Source organism: Anas acuta, chromosome 1 (genome assembly GCF_963932015.1).
Source record: "Anas acuta chromosome 1, bAnaAcu1.1, whole genome shotgun sequence".
Lineage (NCBI taxonomy): Eukaryota > Metazoa > Chordata > Aves > Anseriformes > Anatidae > Anas > Anas acuta.
The window spans coordinates 30,760,632-30,775,504 of NC_088979.1; the positions used below are offsets into that span (position 1 = coordinate 30,760,632).

Below are 14,873 nucleotides of genomic sequence, written 5' to 3' on the forward strand. Positions count from 1 at the left end.
AGGTTGGATTAGAACTACTGAATGATGAGTTAGGCAAAATCTTTTTCTGTGTAGAGAAGCTGGAGATCTGTTGATGAAATTACTAGTTCACTCCTGATGTTTCACCAAGGTTCTGTATTTATTTGGCCATTAACTGTTCAATGCATCATCTTTGATGGAAATATCCAAGAATGAATTTTATGTTACAAGAAATGAAGTAGTTTTGCTGGTAGATCACTTTCCTGTTGATATAATCACATGTCAAGAACACAAGCCTTTTTCATTTCAGAGTTGCTGATGTCTGGATTCACTGATGGACTCATTTGATTTTCAAAAGCTCCTTGAGCAAGGAGTCAGAGTTGGTTTGGAAATTGTTGTATTTATGGAATCTCAGTGTGCAGTTTATGAATTCTGGCTCAGTTGCTTTCTCACAGGATGCCTCAGGCGATAACACTGTTGGGGCTCAGAGCAAGAGTGATAGATGACCATTAGCCTCGATGGCACCCGCTGAAGTGGGAATAACTGGCACTGAAGTCTTAGGAAAAGAGGCTTCAGCCAAGTTACTCTGCAGGGAAAGCAGTGGAAACATTCACTATTTTTCCAGAAGCAGAACAAAGGAAGTTTATAAATGAGACCCTGGGGAGCTTGCTGAGCTTCAGAAGCTTGGCTGACTTTTGTAGGGAATAATGCTTTGCTTGACTGTCTGGCCTAAGAGGAAGGAAGTACTCTAAGTGGGTGATAAGGCAACAGCACGTGATTCAGTAGAGGAGTCCTGTTGGGAGAAAAGGAACCCGTATTCCTGTTAGTGTTCTGGCTTTAGTTGAAACATACTGTAGGAAAAGGAAGCATAGAAGTATAAAGTCTAGGTAAGGTAAAACTGATTGAGTTGGCTCTAGGCTATAAATCATGAGTGCCTGCAGAAGTGTGACCCTGGGAAAGACTGATTTAACTGTCATGGGATCTTTAGTATCCACTTGCATCTGTGATTCATATTTCTTTGAAGAGGTAAAGGAGAGGAGGACTGTCCCAAAACCATGTGCCACACAAACCAGGTGAAGAGCTAACACTGACTACCAAAGGGTGCTTAGGGACATCCTCACTGAATGTGTTGAGACCTGAGTGCACTCAGTTCCTGATTGTCTAGCTGCGAAACTGCATGAGCTTATTGAAAATGTATGAAAAAAAAATGTGTTGTCCAATTCAGATCAATTCCAATAAGCAAAGGTAGGGAATTTTACCGTAAATTTTGTCTTTAATGACACAGATTGAGAATCAATGCTCGTATTACCTAGTTCTGAATACCTGCTTCACCAAGAATGAGAATAAGCACTTTATGGCTAACCCGAGGATATTTGAACCTCCAAAAATATTTGTGTTTGTCATATACTAAATGTAAATCTCAAACAAGTGGTCTACAGACCCTGTTAGTTTCTGCTGTGGCTTGGAGATCTGTAATCCTTTTGTAAGTGTGCATTTGTCAACAAGTAAGGCTTCCTGTACTGTAGAATCCATCAGTCATCCACTTGTCTATCTGTAGTGTTCAGCAGAGCCAACAGGGCATGAAAACTAGGCTGCCATTTCTTGGAACTAGTGGAGATAGCAAAAGAGACAGTGTATTTACTGAGCCTCTGTATGTGTGTGAGGATGTCATCCTTTCTTCTTTTTATTTTTTTAAAGCTGTCTTGTGTGCCAGTTTCTAAGATGTCTAGTAAACTACATGACCAAAACAGTTATGCGTCCTAGATAATGTTCATCTCTTTGATGTTGCTGAGAAAATAAGGAGGTAGTTTGGATCTTCTGGAAGCATAACCTGAATTCATCCCAGCTAACACGTGAAGTGTTTAAGAAAGATGCATTTTTTTTAGAAGTCACCCTAGTTTCCTTTGTATGGAGAGAGACAGATACCTTTCTAGGTCTATATCTATAGGCATAGATTTCAATCTTAGCGTGGGTGACATCTTGACTACACAAACAGTCTGGGATAGTTATGTACTCAATTCGTGTCCTTTAGCTGAGATCAACAATTTAAGTGGAATATCTTTTTGATACTGTGAGAGTGGCGAACAGCACCTTCTTTTCAGCCTTTCATCACCAACTGTATGCCGTTGTGGAATAATTTGAAAATAGGTGGAATACTTGGACAAATGAGGTAGCAAATGATCAGCATCTAGGAGGTTCAGCTATCTTAACTTAAAGTGCAGAACACTGCCTCTGGGATACATCTTATGTGGATGTTTAGGATTGAATTTGAAGGCAATTTTCACAGAGTCAGAAGTGAGTGAGTGCTCTTTCTACCATGCACTTTGATAGCAGTTTCTGCTGTCCTACTTGCAAGTAGAGGAGAACATTTCTGGAAATGGGGCTCATCTCTTCCATTGATCTGGGAAAAGTGTAGAAATCTGAAAGGGACATTGCAGAGCTGGTGCTGGCAACCTGTCCTGGACTCAGTTCACTCAGGTGAGGTCCAGGCCCCAGGGAGGATGGACTGGGACACCAGTTTGCTCTGGGATCAGAGAGTAACCAGGATCAGGCTTGGATTGTGCCTGAAGGTGGGCGCTAAAGGAGCTTCCTCTTAACTCCAAGAAGGCAGATTATTCCTTAATTGCTTTATCTGTGTAATTTTTTGTTTTGTTTGTTTGTTTCTGTCAGTGGGATATTGGTCTAGTCCCAGACAGCAATTCTCATGAATTTGAAAATCTCTTTAGGAATCAGTATTAAGAAATGAAATGTTAAGCTCTATTCCAAAGTAAAATGATTGTTAGAAAGCTTTTTCTGTTTTCCCCTCCCATAAATCTCACTGTAAAGAAGTCACTATTTTTTAATGGTTGGGGCTTATAATTTTGTTTGATCCACTGTAGATAGCAGGATGATGTCTGGCAGGGATGAGCATCCCAAGATGCTGACACACTGTATTTCCTTGCTGGTTCAGCCCCAGCAAGAGTAGTTGCTGCCTTTAGGTAGGTTCAAGGGGAGCTATTTATATCATTAAGCCCTTTCTATAGGAAATTTAACAGGAACGGTATGAGTCAAAACTAGCATAATACCTTCATAATTCCATAATGGCACTAAGAGGTATATGCATTAGTAGTGTTCTTGCTAGCTCACCTTATTTTCAATGTCTTTATTAGGTCTGAAAACTTTAATGTGTGCTTGTTTCAGTCTGTGTTCTGAGCCCCCCACATCTATCATGTTCCGTGGAGGCTGTTAAAGCTTTACTTAGTTCCCAATATCATTCTCCATGTTATAATAACTTACTTTTTTGGCTGAGGGCACTTCTGAGAACTAATCTGTGATGCATTTACTTTGGCTAAAGGAGTTGAAATGCTTTAAAGAAAAAAATTAAAAGCTCCCCAAACATTTCTGCATTTTTCTTTCCTGCTCATATTATGCTAATCTGATTGTTTTTAATGTGAGGGCTTCCTTTGCCCTGGGTCCTATGTAATCTGCAGTGTCATAAAAGGTATAGCACTTTACAGCTAAGTAATGTAGACTGCCTCGTAACTTAGAAAATCTGAGGTTCTCAGTTGGAGTACTGTACTGCATATTCATATAAACATTTTTTCTCTTTCTTGAAATGTAAAAAGTCACCGTATTTGATGTGTAGGAGCTCCTACCAAGATGTCTAACTAAGAGGGTGTTTAAACAAGTAGAAGCTCAAGAAGCACCACAAAATCTATTTGCATATCCGAAATTTCTTATGTTGGTTACTACCTTCAGGTAAACTAGCTATGTACCATTAGAATTAATTGTCCCACCTCTGCTTTCTCTTTCTGGGACAAATTGACTAAGAAGTGGCAGTGAGATATTGTCAGTATTGGAGAAGTTTCATTTCTTTGTTCTGTGCTAGTTGAGTTCACATCTGTGTGCAGTGCAAGAGTAGATACTATTCCAGCCTATTTGTGGACTTCTCTTAGAAAAGATGTTCACACTAATTCAAGGCGTGATACAGATCTGGCATTGAATGTGTTTGAAAAATTCCTGCATGGGTACCTGGAACTACATTTAAGTAACCCTATTTCTCTCTGCTCCCGGGTTCCTTCAGAGGAAATCCTGGTGAGTGAGGCCAGTAGTAATACCTTTAGGCTTTGTAGTGAGCAGTTGCCCACGTGCATTTTGTGTGTAGACAAAGGTGGTGAAGGAGAGCACAGCTTGGGATTCATTGATGCTGTGGTGCTGATGATATGCAGGCCTGCTGCCTTAGTGTTGGACCCAGCTGGTAATTTCCTAATGTTTGGCTGCGGCCTGGTCTTGGATGAAAGGGAGCTGGCTGTAGCTCTGGCCAGATAATTTGGAGATGCTAATGGCTCGTTTGTTAAAACAAGTAGAGGGCTTGGCAGAGAGAGAGGGAGTTTCTTTCTATCTCATCTCACCCCCCCTCCAGTTCCCAACTTTGGCACTGATCAGCAAGAGGGTGACCAGTTTAGGGGTGCTTGCTCTGTGGAGTCCTCAAGGACACCACTTGTGAATGCCTGTTTCTGTCAGTGTTTTGCATGACTACAACTGTTTATTGTGGACAAGGATCTTACTACAGTTGTACACATTTCTATTTGTTACAGTCTGGCTTGTTGCAGCGGCTTGCCCACAAGTATATCTTTGCAAACCACTTAAGAAAAGGGAGAGAAATAAATGTCAGCTGTTGTAGGCTGCTGACTGCCAGTTCCTGATTTGGACTGGCTGGCATGTCTGCGATTAAAGGCGAACTCTAGATTTCTCTTCTCTGCTGGCCTAGATTCAAGGGACTTTACATAGACTAGTGTAGCTTTGCACGTGGTTTATGGCCAGAACTCAGACTACTGCTTCTTTATGTGCATTCGCAACACTTGAGGTCTGTCTGTATGTTTATCTTTAGCATGTTAGTCTAGACAGCATGCACACCAGTCTCTGCTTTAGAGCCCTTCTCTCTGCACTCCCTGTGCAGAAACCATTGTCCACTCATCCATTGTTTCCTTGCTGAGGGGTCAGCTGGGCAAGGAAGTGAACTTTCTAATTAAGGGATGGTGGTTTCGGGTATGACAAGGCCTTTGCAAAATCCTGCATTTCCTCTTAAAGAAGGGAATGTTACACTCAGAGTTTCTGGCTGTCTTCAGTAGAAGTGCCACAGTCCAACAGCTTGAGGTTAGGTATTGTAGGCTGTTTTATTAGTCACTTTTTATCGGTTTTAATCGACATTGCTTTTAGTGCTGTGTGAAGACAATTTCTTAGAGGATAGTCAGACCTGAGCTCACTATAGTTATGGAAGAATTTTAAAGCATGCAACACAAATGTGACTTTTTAATATTATATATATATTACCCACTCCATATCCACTAGTTCCCATTTGGAGACATATGGCTGCATGTTTTATGAGCTGTACCTTCCATTGTCAGAGGCAAGTAGGAAACATTACAGCCGTTCAGTGGAGAAGTGACAGTGGAATGGATCTCTGTGATCACACCTGCGTCTGAGTGAAGTAGGTGAAATTCTGCCAGGTAGTAATGACGAAAAGATATTTTTGGCCACCATTCACAAGTGAAGTGTCAAAGAGTAGAAATATGAATTTGAACATGCACTGAGAGGCACAGGAATTTTTAAAGTGCTGCAAACTTAGGTAAAGTGTGCCCATTGACAGCTCTTGCTGTCTTGGATTCAGCCTGGAATGAACACTTCTGACTGCTAGAAAATATATAGGAAATGGACCTTGAGGAGGTCTTTCATGTTTGTGTACGGAATATACTTACATGGTATTTAATTAGATTTAGGAGAAGATTATATGATACTCATTGTACTTGATATTTCAAAAGATTCTCTAGTGAAATGCAATTAGATGATGATGATTATTATTATTTTAATGAACGTTTTCTTTTGAATTAACAAAGTGCTGTCTTATAAGCATCATGTGGGTTTGGTCACTTAGTAGGGATGGTAAAATCCTTTGATATATCTTTTAGCTGGCAATTTGCAAGTTTTTTCATTTACAATATATATGCATCATAAAGGGATCAAAATAAACTGTAACTGAAATAATTTTGTTTCCAGAGGGATTCTTTCCTCATTTATTTTTATGCATTTACTATTTCATATGCCCTTAACTAAACTGTTTCATTGTTATAGTTTGTGTGCCTTTTTAGTGGTGCATTTGTTCTTGTTGCTGTTTGGGCTTTGTCATTTCACTTAACACTTTTTCCTGAGATGTCAAAACATTAAATAAATATAGAAGAGATTTGCTGTACATCAATTTTGATTATCCTGAGAATACTACACAGTTTAAGTCTATAAACACATGCATGGATATTTTAAGCACAGAAGCAGTTCAGCTGAACTTGATGAGTCTGTTTTCAAAGTTAGGGGAATGATTCCATCTAGAGCATGGCTTACTAAGGTAGGAGTGTATGTGTATTTTCTTTTAATCAATCTGTGAGGAAAAAAGTCAGAAGGAAGCAAGGTTTTCTTGTGGCATGAAATTGACAGCTTGCTGCGTTGTCCATTTTACAGCAGATGCCCCTTCTATCCATGCATTTTAGCTGACGGAGCAGCAGGACAGCAACAAAATCTTGCTGCTTAAAATTTGATTGCTCATCTTTAGCAATCAACTCTTTTGGTTAGTAAATCACAGTAGCTAATAAGAAGTTTTAATATATGATACTATATTTTAATAGCTCTCTGATATAACTATTAAATTATAATATCGCTCATTAAACTTACTTACTAATTGCTGCAATTTTTTTTTTTTTTTTTTGAAAAGGTGATTCACCACCTTTGTCCCTAGAGAAGCTTTATTAATTTCAATAGAGAATTGTTAAGTGAAGTTGCTTCCATTTTACAAATGGGTTGGAGATCTTTTTAGTAGGGGTTCTTTTTATTTCTGGAAGCAATGGCATTAAAGAATAGTTGGGTTGTTCGTGGAAGGAGGAGAAGAAACAAAATAGTAATGCTGAAAATCAAAGTGAAGATGATAGAGGTCAGGGAATTAAAATGTCTATATGTGAGGGGGGGTAAGGGAGGGGAAGGCGGGAACACCATGATGAAGAGGGAAGAGAAATAAAATAAAATAAACCAAGCCACTTTGTTTTGTCCTTGTATTAATCCCAAGAGTCCTAAGTAATGTCTGAAAAAACAATGTTTCCCACTTGCTGGAATTTGGGGCACTTTCGTTTTTAAGTCTGATTTTTCTCCCAATTAAAAAACAGACAAACAAACAAAACAACAACAACAACAGTTTATCAAGGATTTTTTTTTTCTTCTACAGTATTTCCACTCCTGAACTGCATGTTCATTCAGGGGAAGATGTGTTTCTTGAAATACAATAAGTATCTTTTGCTGGAAAAGTGAAAATGATGCACCTGGCATTATGGATTTAAACTGAGATTAGCCACATTGAGCTGAGCAGCGGTTTTGTACCCTGTTAAAACCCCAAGCACTTACCTTGTTTAGGGGAGATGACAAGCATTTTAATTAGGGAGGCACTAGTAAAAATCAGTATGTTTTTAGCACTATAAAAGTGCTAAAGATGTTATAGCCTCCAAGCAACATCAACCAGATGAGAAGATCTTCGTGTCTTGGTAAGGCAGAGTTCCTCTGGTTCTGCTTCGAGGAACAGAGTGATCCTGATAGCCAGCAGGAACACAATAAGAAGAGGCACTTCTGAAGTAAGCTTCATGCATGATAATGCATTATGACTATATGGAGAAGACTAACAACATCTAGTTTCATATACACAGTGATAGTGGTTTTTTTGCATGGATAGAAACTACAACACTTCTAATTGTTGTTTCAGTTGGCTTTGTTTCTGGGTCCTTGCTGCTCTTCCCACCCTCTAGGTCCTCAAAGTGACACATCCATGCAAGGTAATTTCAGCATAGTGGCATTTGTTGACTTGCCAGTTTCAGATCCTCTCCATGAAAGAACCATGGTGGCTTCATCTTTTAATCTCATTTTGCATCCCATCCTCTACCTGCTGAGAGACCTGTCCCTCCTATTTTACAAGGTCAGGCTAGTGGTAACACAGTTGCATAATTTCCCTTCAAATTAAACGGAGCGTGATAAAAACATAATTTTGAATCATCAAGTAAGGGGAAAAAGCAGAGCAAATTTGATCATCAGACTTAATATTTTGTGGGGGACATTTTCCAGAATTAGATGTTTAAAAAAATTGCCTTGAGATAATAAGGCATATTGCTAACTAGCAGTAATTATACTTCTGGCATAAATCCAGCATGAATGTAGCAAGGTACGGGAACTTTCTCTAAGAAACCTGCATTCAGCCATAATGCTTTCATAATCTCTGAGGAAGTAAATTGATAGGTACATAACCTGGTCTGTTTGGTAAGTTCCTTGAATCAGTTTGTTGTTTCTTCATAGTATGTACTGCCTGAGGACTGTCTTAAAAGTATGCAAGATATTACCTACCTGTCACTAACAACCTAGTATTAAAATGGACTGTATGCAGCAGAAATGTAGGGTGGGCCATGTGTTAGGATCTCCATGTGTATCCTAACATGGAGAACACTGAAAAGTCTTCCAGCGCTGTTTAGAAAAGCAGTGCTTTATCAGTGTTGCCACAAAGCCTGGAATCAGTACAGCAGCTATTTGCCCTTTTCCTCAGCCTTTACACTAAACATCCTGTGTACACAGGGGAAAGAACATTATCAACTGTAAAATGTGTGACATATCTCTGGGACAAGCAGAGAAGCTCCAAAGATTAAATGTTTAGTGGCCTCTTGGTGGCATTACAGGGGGACGATGAAGACGGAGGAAAGGAAAGAAATCCTTCCACGAAGAGGCAGAAGGACAGAGAAGGTGTCCTTGCAGAGACAGCAAATAACAGAGTCAACAAGCAACAGTAACTAAAAGGCAGCAGCGTACAGAATCAGATTTTGGAGTTGTGCAGAGAAGTACTAGGGGTGAGTACATGAGTGCAATGCAGCACCAGGATAATCAAGTCCTGTAGTCTTCACAAAGCAATTTTTATAACAAGTCAATCACTGCTAAGGTTTTCAGCAGATGTGCGCCACTTTCAACATTTGATGCCCTGAGCTGGTAATGATCGTAAATTCAAAGACTTAAACTTCTGCAATTAATAATGATGGCTCCTGACAGTACAGTTCATCACCCGAAGGAAAAGACAGCAATCAAAAATCTCACACTCACAGATACTTGTGATCAAACAGCACAAACATGAGCAACATTTTAAAATGTGGTACTGTATATACGTGGAATAAAGTTTGAACTATTCTGTGATGTGGTTAGTTACTGCAGGAAAAATCTGCACTTATTTACTTGTGTGGTAAGTGGCTCTATTACTCATGCTGTTTCTTCAGTGAGTGTTTCTTCAGTGAGTTATTTTTGACTAAAGTGTCACAGTTTCACAAAATGACCCATCAACTTATAATAAAATGCCCTTTTAGTAAGTTACTGCTGAAAGCATACGGAGAGAAAGTAATGAAAACCCAACAGGCTTCATATTACAAGTTTTCATTTCCATTCTTTCAGTCTGTTGCAAAGTTTATAGACAGCATCCATAATGCCGTGGCCCTGATGATTTGCTTAGGAAGGTGCCTTTGCTGTACTTAACATTTTAATGCAGTATCTTGGATTTCTATATCCTACTTCATTAATAAGCTTGAAAAATACCGCTATTGTAAATTAGTTATGGGTCAGCAGCTGCTAATTTTACAAAGCTGCACCATTTCCTTCTCAGCTTTGCAGACATGCTCATACATCATTCTGTAGCTGCCCAGGATAGATGTAAATATCAGCTAGAATCCTGAACGTTTATTTTCTTGTATCCAGAAGCCTAGTCAATGGTTCCACTAAAAATTGGGAGGATAATTTAAGTATTCTAAAATTGAGGGGTTGTATGTATGTAGTGTGTGCGTTGCATGTATTACTCATCTCCACTGTTTACCTCTCAGCCTTCTGCATACCTTCTCCATGTACAGATGCTGAGGGGGAAATGAAATGCAAACTTTATTGTTTTTCAACCATCAGCTTTGGTTTCCTCAACCTGCAAACAGCAGCTTCCTGAAAGAGGCTGTGCCAAGGAAAGTTCATCTAGTCCTCTTCTTGTGCTCTTTTGCCTGGAGGAGCTAAGAAACCTTGTGGCTTTTGCCACATTGGTTACAAATGGAATAGGTTAGTGAATTCTGGAGGAGATGAACATAGTATTTCCCATGTGCTAGTTGGGTTAGGTTGGGAAATGTCACTGTGATCCACAAAGAGAAAGAAAAGCTTTCCATGAACAGTTAGGAAAGAATCTGGGGAATTATCTAGTTTGGCCACTATGGGTTCAGTGTGATGTGTGAATCCAGCTACTTAGAAATGGTTCTTCTACCCCAGCTAGAGCATGAGAAGGAAGGATAAGGGGAGAGCAAGCCTAGCTGACCTTGCTAGGTCAGGACCTTGCCTTCTGAATCTGAGATTCCTGAGGCTTATCTGCATGTTGCTTTACTAAAGATAGCTCATGCTCTTGCGTGTCCTTGTAATGTAGGTAAGGATTTTTTTTTTTTTTTTTCTGCTATTTTCTGGGAAGATCTGCTTTTATGGGAAGCTAAAGGAATTAATAAGATCATGTTTCTTTTTTATTTATGGGCTTGGTATGACTTGGAGCTCATTTCAGCAAACACGTAGGCATATTGCTGGATCTAGACACTCTCAATGAGATACATCAGGCTTCGAAGTACCTCAAGTGTATTTGCCAAGATTCTATTAGAGATTTTAGCCCATTTTTAAACACATAACCTTTTGGTGTGAATGAATTTCACATGCAACTGCACGCTAGCAAATTTCTCAGCCAAGGGCTGACTATTTTCATGATGTCTCAGAAGCGTGGGTTTACTAAAGGCCTTGAGTAGAACAACCTGATGCTTGCGTAGTTTGGCTGGCAGGAGGCACAGACAGTGTTGCTTCCACGAACATTTCTTCCTTCTTATAATGATGATATCTCCAGTCCTCATTGGTAGGCTTTCCGTCCCTTTTTTAGATAATGGTTATTCTGTACAGGAACAGTCCTGTCCTTAAAATGGAGAATAAGGAGTCTTGAGAGTACCAAAACTGAATTGTTGGGTCCCAGAAAAAAGTAACTAGCACTGTAGCTTTGACTAAATTCAGAAAAGGAAAGCAAAGAGTTAAAGTTGAAAACTGGGTCTTATAATTAGCTATTCAGATCATTTTGTTGTTGTCTATTACATTAGTGTCCAAAAATACATGTGATTGTATATATTATGCATGCTATAGTCCTTAGGCACAATAGGGTTAGTTGAGGACAGTGTCAGATGTACTATTTGTCAGTACCTTTGATTTGCCTGGTTGCATGCTGCTGTGAATTTGTGTTGAACTATTAATACTTGAATGTAGATTTTTCTCTGACTCAATTACTTCTTTAAAAAATAGAAATCTTGGCATGCTTTATTTTCCTGTCATTTTCAATAGCTAAAATGTCTGCTGTTAAATGCAGTTTGTCTCCTCTGGTTTTGATTCTTCTTTAAAGAAAACAGTTAGCATGTTGAAATGAATGGTCTAAATTCAAGTATTTGCTACTTTTTTGAAAATGCTGGTAATGTGTGTTATTAATTACATTGCTATTGTATGTTAAATATATATATATATATTTCTGTTCAGTAGCTCTACCTTCTGTTGTGTAGCTGTTTCATAAAGGTCATCTCTTTACCAGACAATAATCTTAAATGTCATGCTTTCCAATATGTTTAACCACTTCATATCTTGATATATACTTGGTGGAGCAGAGCACTTTGCTAAATGAGTTTCGGAGATTGGCAAAGTAATTTAATTCAAAATAAATTGAACTTCAATATTCTTCTTCTTCTGCCTGCACCTTGCTACTTTGATATCATCAACCAATTTTGAGAAGACACATAGTTGATCTCTATTTGTTTTCTGTTTATAAATGTGGCTGGTGTACTTTATACCAAAACTGTGCTTAACACGATGACAATGATTTAACAAAAAGAAACACTTCATGCCTGAAAGCCATTTGCCTTCCGGCATTCTCTTGGGATTAAGCAAGTGAAAAAACTACCTGCATGTTTTTGTGGGTCTGTAAATGCTGAGGATTCACCTGTCTGACCAGCTGCACTTATTTGTGGTGGTTGTGTGTTTTTGGAGCAGTATTTTGAATATTTCATTGTAGTTCATTTGAGCATGCACGTGTTATGTGTAGGCATGCAGCACACACCATGACAGAATGTCAGAATGTGGCTTGTAACCTCTACAACATTAAAGGCTTTTAGTGCAAGATTTAGTCTAGCATTTCTAATATTCATGCTTTGCGCTGGATTTTCTCAAGGGAAAACAGAAAACTGCAAGCATTTTGTTCCTATTCTCACTTTTTTTCACTTCCATTATTGTTCCACACTATTTGCATTTCCCTTGGATGTTTGCCATTTTGCAGCCTTCTTCTCCCTTCTCAGAACGTATAGAATAGGGGCTTAGAAGGAACAAGGAGAGATGGGAAACCTTCCTAGTATGCTGTAGAGGGAGAATTTGGTTCATGAAGCAGAGAGTTACACTGTCTTACACAACCAATTAAGTGTATGCTGTCTTTTACTTTGCATGCATGCCCTTGCAGTTCAGTGTAATTTATGTTGGTAGTGTATGCAGTTCTTGCTTAGTGACCTGGGCTCAAACTGTGACACGTTCAGTGCAGCCTGACAGTGAGAGAACATCCACCTATATCCACATGTGTGTAAGACAGGATTGTTAAAATGGAGATGGTAAGGTGAAGTTAAAGATCATATTGTCTGATCATCATTTGTAGGCAGGTAAAAAAATCAGGTCTGGTTATTCTTGCAAGGTCCTTGACCAGTCATTAAACTACTTGCCTTAAAAAAGACCTGCCAAGCTAGCAGCTAACATAATCTGGCTAAGAATGTTTTAAAAGTAATTGTGTATGAAATTGTGATATAAATTTTTTTTTGCCTCCCTGCGATTTCTGTTGGTTCATGAGTGGTGAATCACTGCTAGTCTATCCTTTAGCTGGAACTGAGCTTGTCTGAAATGATACTAAAAGTAGAGATGATTTTGCACTTTCTGAAATTTGAAAAGGTGTTGCCATCTTTGAAAGATATATGCTGAAATGTAAAGCAAGAGTATATTTTAAATATATTAGATTTTGTTTTTCTGACTGAATATATGTGTACAGCCACAAAAATGTATGTAAGTGAACATGTGTATACAAGTATATGTATTTTATAAGCAGTATAGCTAATATGAATCTTCCTTGCTCTGATCTGAATTTCCCAGATGTATTTCTTCTCACATCACCAAGAAGGCTGTTTAGTTGACTTTGAGATTAGGATCAACAAAAACAACTTCATCTTTTGACACCATTATCATCTTGTTGTTTCTAGGTGTCTCAGACATAGTAATCCTAATTTGTTTATGCACATGCATGAAATCTCATAGACTATCGATAGTATTTATTGGTCTTAGTACCCAGGAACCCAAATCATGAATGAGGGTCCTCTCTGTAACAGTATGTAGACACAAAACAAAGATGTATGTAAGCAGGTTTGGAAAGCAACCAAAGGAATATGAGGTAAGAGGTAACAGATGGCTGTAGACAGATGGGGGAGTACAAGGGAATGATGAGACAGTATTGACCAGCATGATAAACAATAGTTTTCAACATGTTGGGAAAAAAAAAAAAAAAGTATTTTGGAGGCATCTCAGCAAAACATTTTTCATGGATTCTGCTTGAAATGTTAAGCTAGTAGACAGTGGAAGCTGGCAATACTGGAAGAGCTGACATCACCGTAAAGAGTGAGAAAATACTTTGGGTGTGTGATGGGCATAAAGAGCCTTAAAAGTGAGAACAAATTATGCTGGATGTGCCAAAGGCAGGGATGCAAAGAGGAGATACATGGTTAAAGTGAATGATAAAGGAAAACAACCTTTGCAACACGGTATGATATAGGCAAGATTGTGCGTGTCAAGTACAGAGAGGATGCCTGTGCTGATGGATCTGATGAGAGCTTTGGTCAGGAACATGAGCTGTGTGAATGGATAGGAAATCCTCTATCATAGAGAGGTTATGTAGAACTGACACATAACTGGGATTTGAGAGACTGTCAGAGTTGAAAATGTTATCCTTGTTGTAGGTTGCGTGACAGGCAAGGCAGTGATATTGTCCAGAGTGATTAGAGGAGGATATGGAGAGCTGAGATAGGAGAAGTTATTTGCTTTATTTTACTGGTCTGTATTTGTTCTGGTCTTGAGCAAGACATCTTACGTAGGGGAGGGAGAAGGAATAGAAGGGGGATGTTAGCATTACAGGAAGAGGGTTTAATGGAAACAGTAGAAGGGAGGCCAAGAGCAGAGATAGTAGATTTATGTGTCATCCCCTGGGAATTTTGGTTTGCTGATGCTGTACTGTGATAAGGTATGAATGGAGAATAGAAGGAGATTAAGGATGGCGATGCTTTGAGTTCCCCAGAAGAAGCTGGTGGGGAATGAGGAGGCCACTTGAAATTTGGCATCTGATTAAGAGAGACTTTCAGCACAAAATGTACATTAAACCTTTGTGTATATTTTATCATGTATCTAGAGTGGAATGTAGGACTGGGGCAATGTTCCTGAAAAAAAGTGATTTGGAGTAGCACATGTGTTAGGGAACAACAATGACTGTCAGAAGACTACAAATTCGTTGGGGCACTGTATTTTAGATGAGAATATACACTAACTTTCTGAAGACATCATGAAAACAATAACAACAAAGTTATCTCCAGACCACATTGCAAATAACAATAGATGAGAACTTTTGCATATGTCATACTGACGGTTAAGTAAATATATATATATATATACATGTTTTTTATAGAGGTGACAAACACTTCTTTCTTCTCTAGAATGATGATTTCTGTAAGGCAGGCTTCAAAGAGTAGTGAAGAAAACACAGCCTC

The 14,873-nt window shown here is 38.8% G+C and overlaps 1 protein-coding gene across 7 annotated transcripts in view; it reads left to right on the top strand.

Moving 5' to 3' along the window:
- The window catches only part of ENOX1 (ecto-NOX disulfide-thiol exchanger 1), a 360,411-nt gene that overhangs the window by 22,596 nt on the left and 322,942 nt on the right, over nucleotides 1–14,873 (top strand). The window contains exon 2 of one of the 7 annotated variants that reach the window (XM_068675261.1): nucleotides 8,691–8,858. The exons of the other annotated variants lie outside the window; for them this stretch is intronic. The gene's annotated coding sequence lies outside the window, so the exon portion shown is untranslated. The remainder of the gene's footprint in view (nucleotides 1–8,690; nucleotides 8,859–14,873) is intronic. 7 annotated transcript variants of the gene reach the window in all.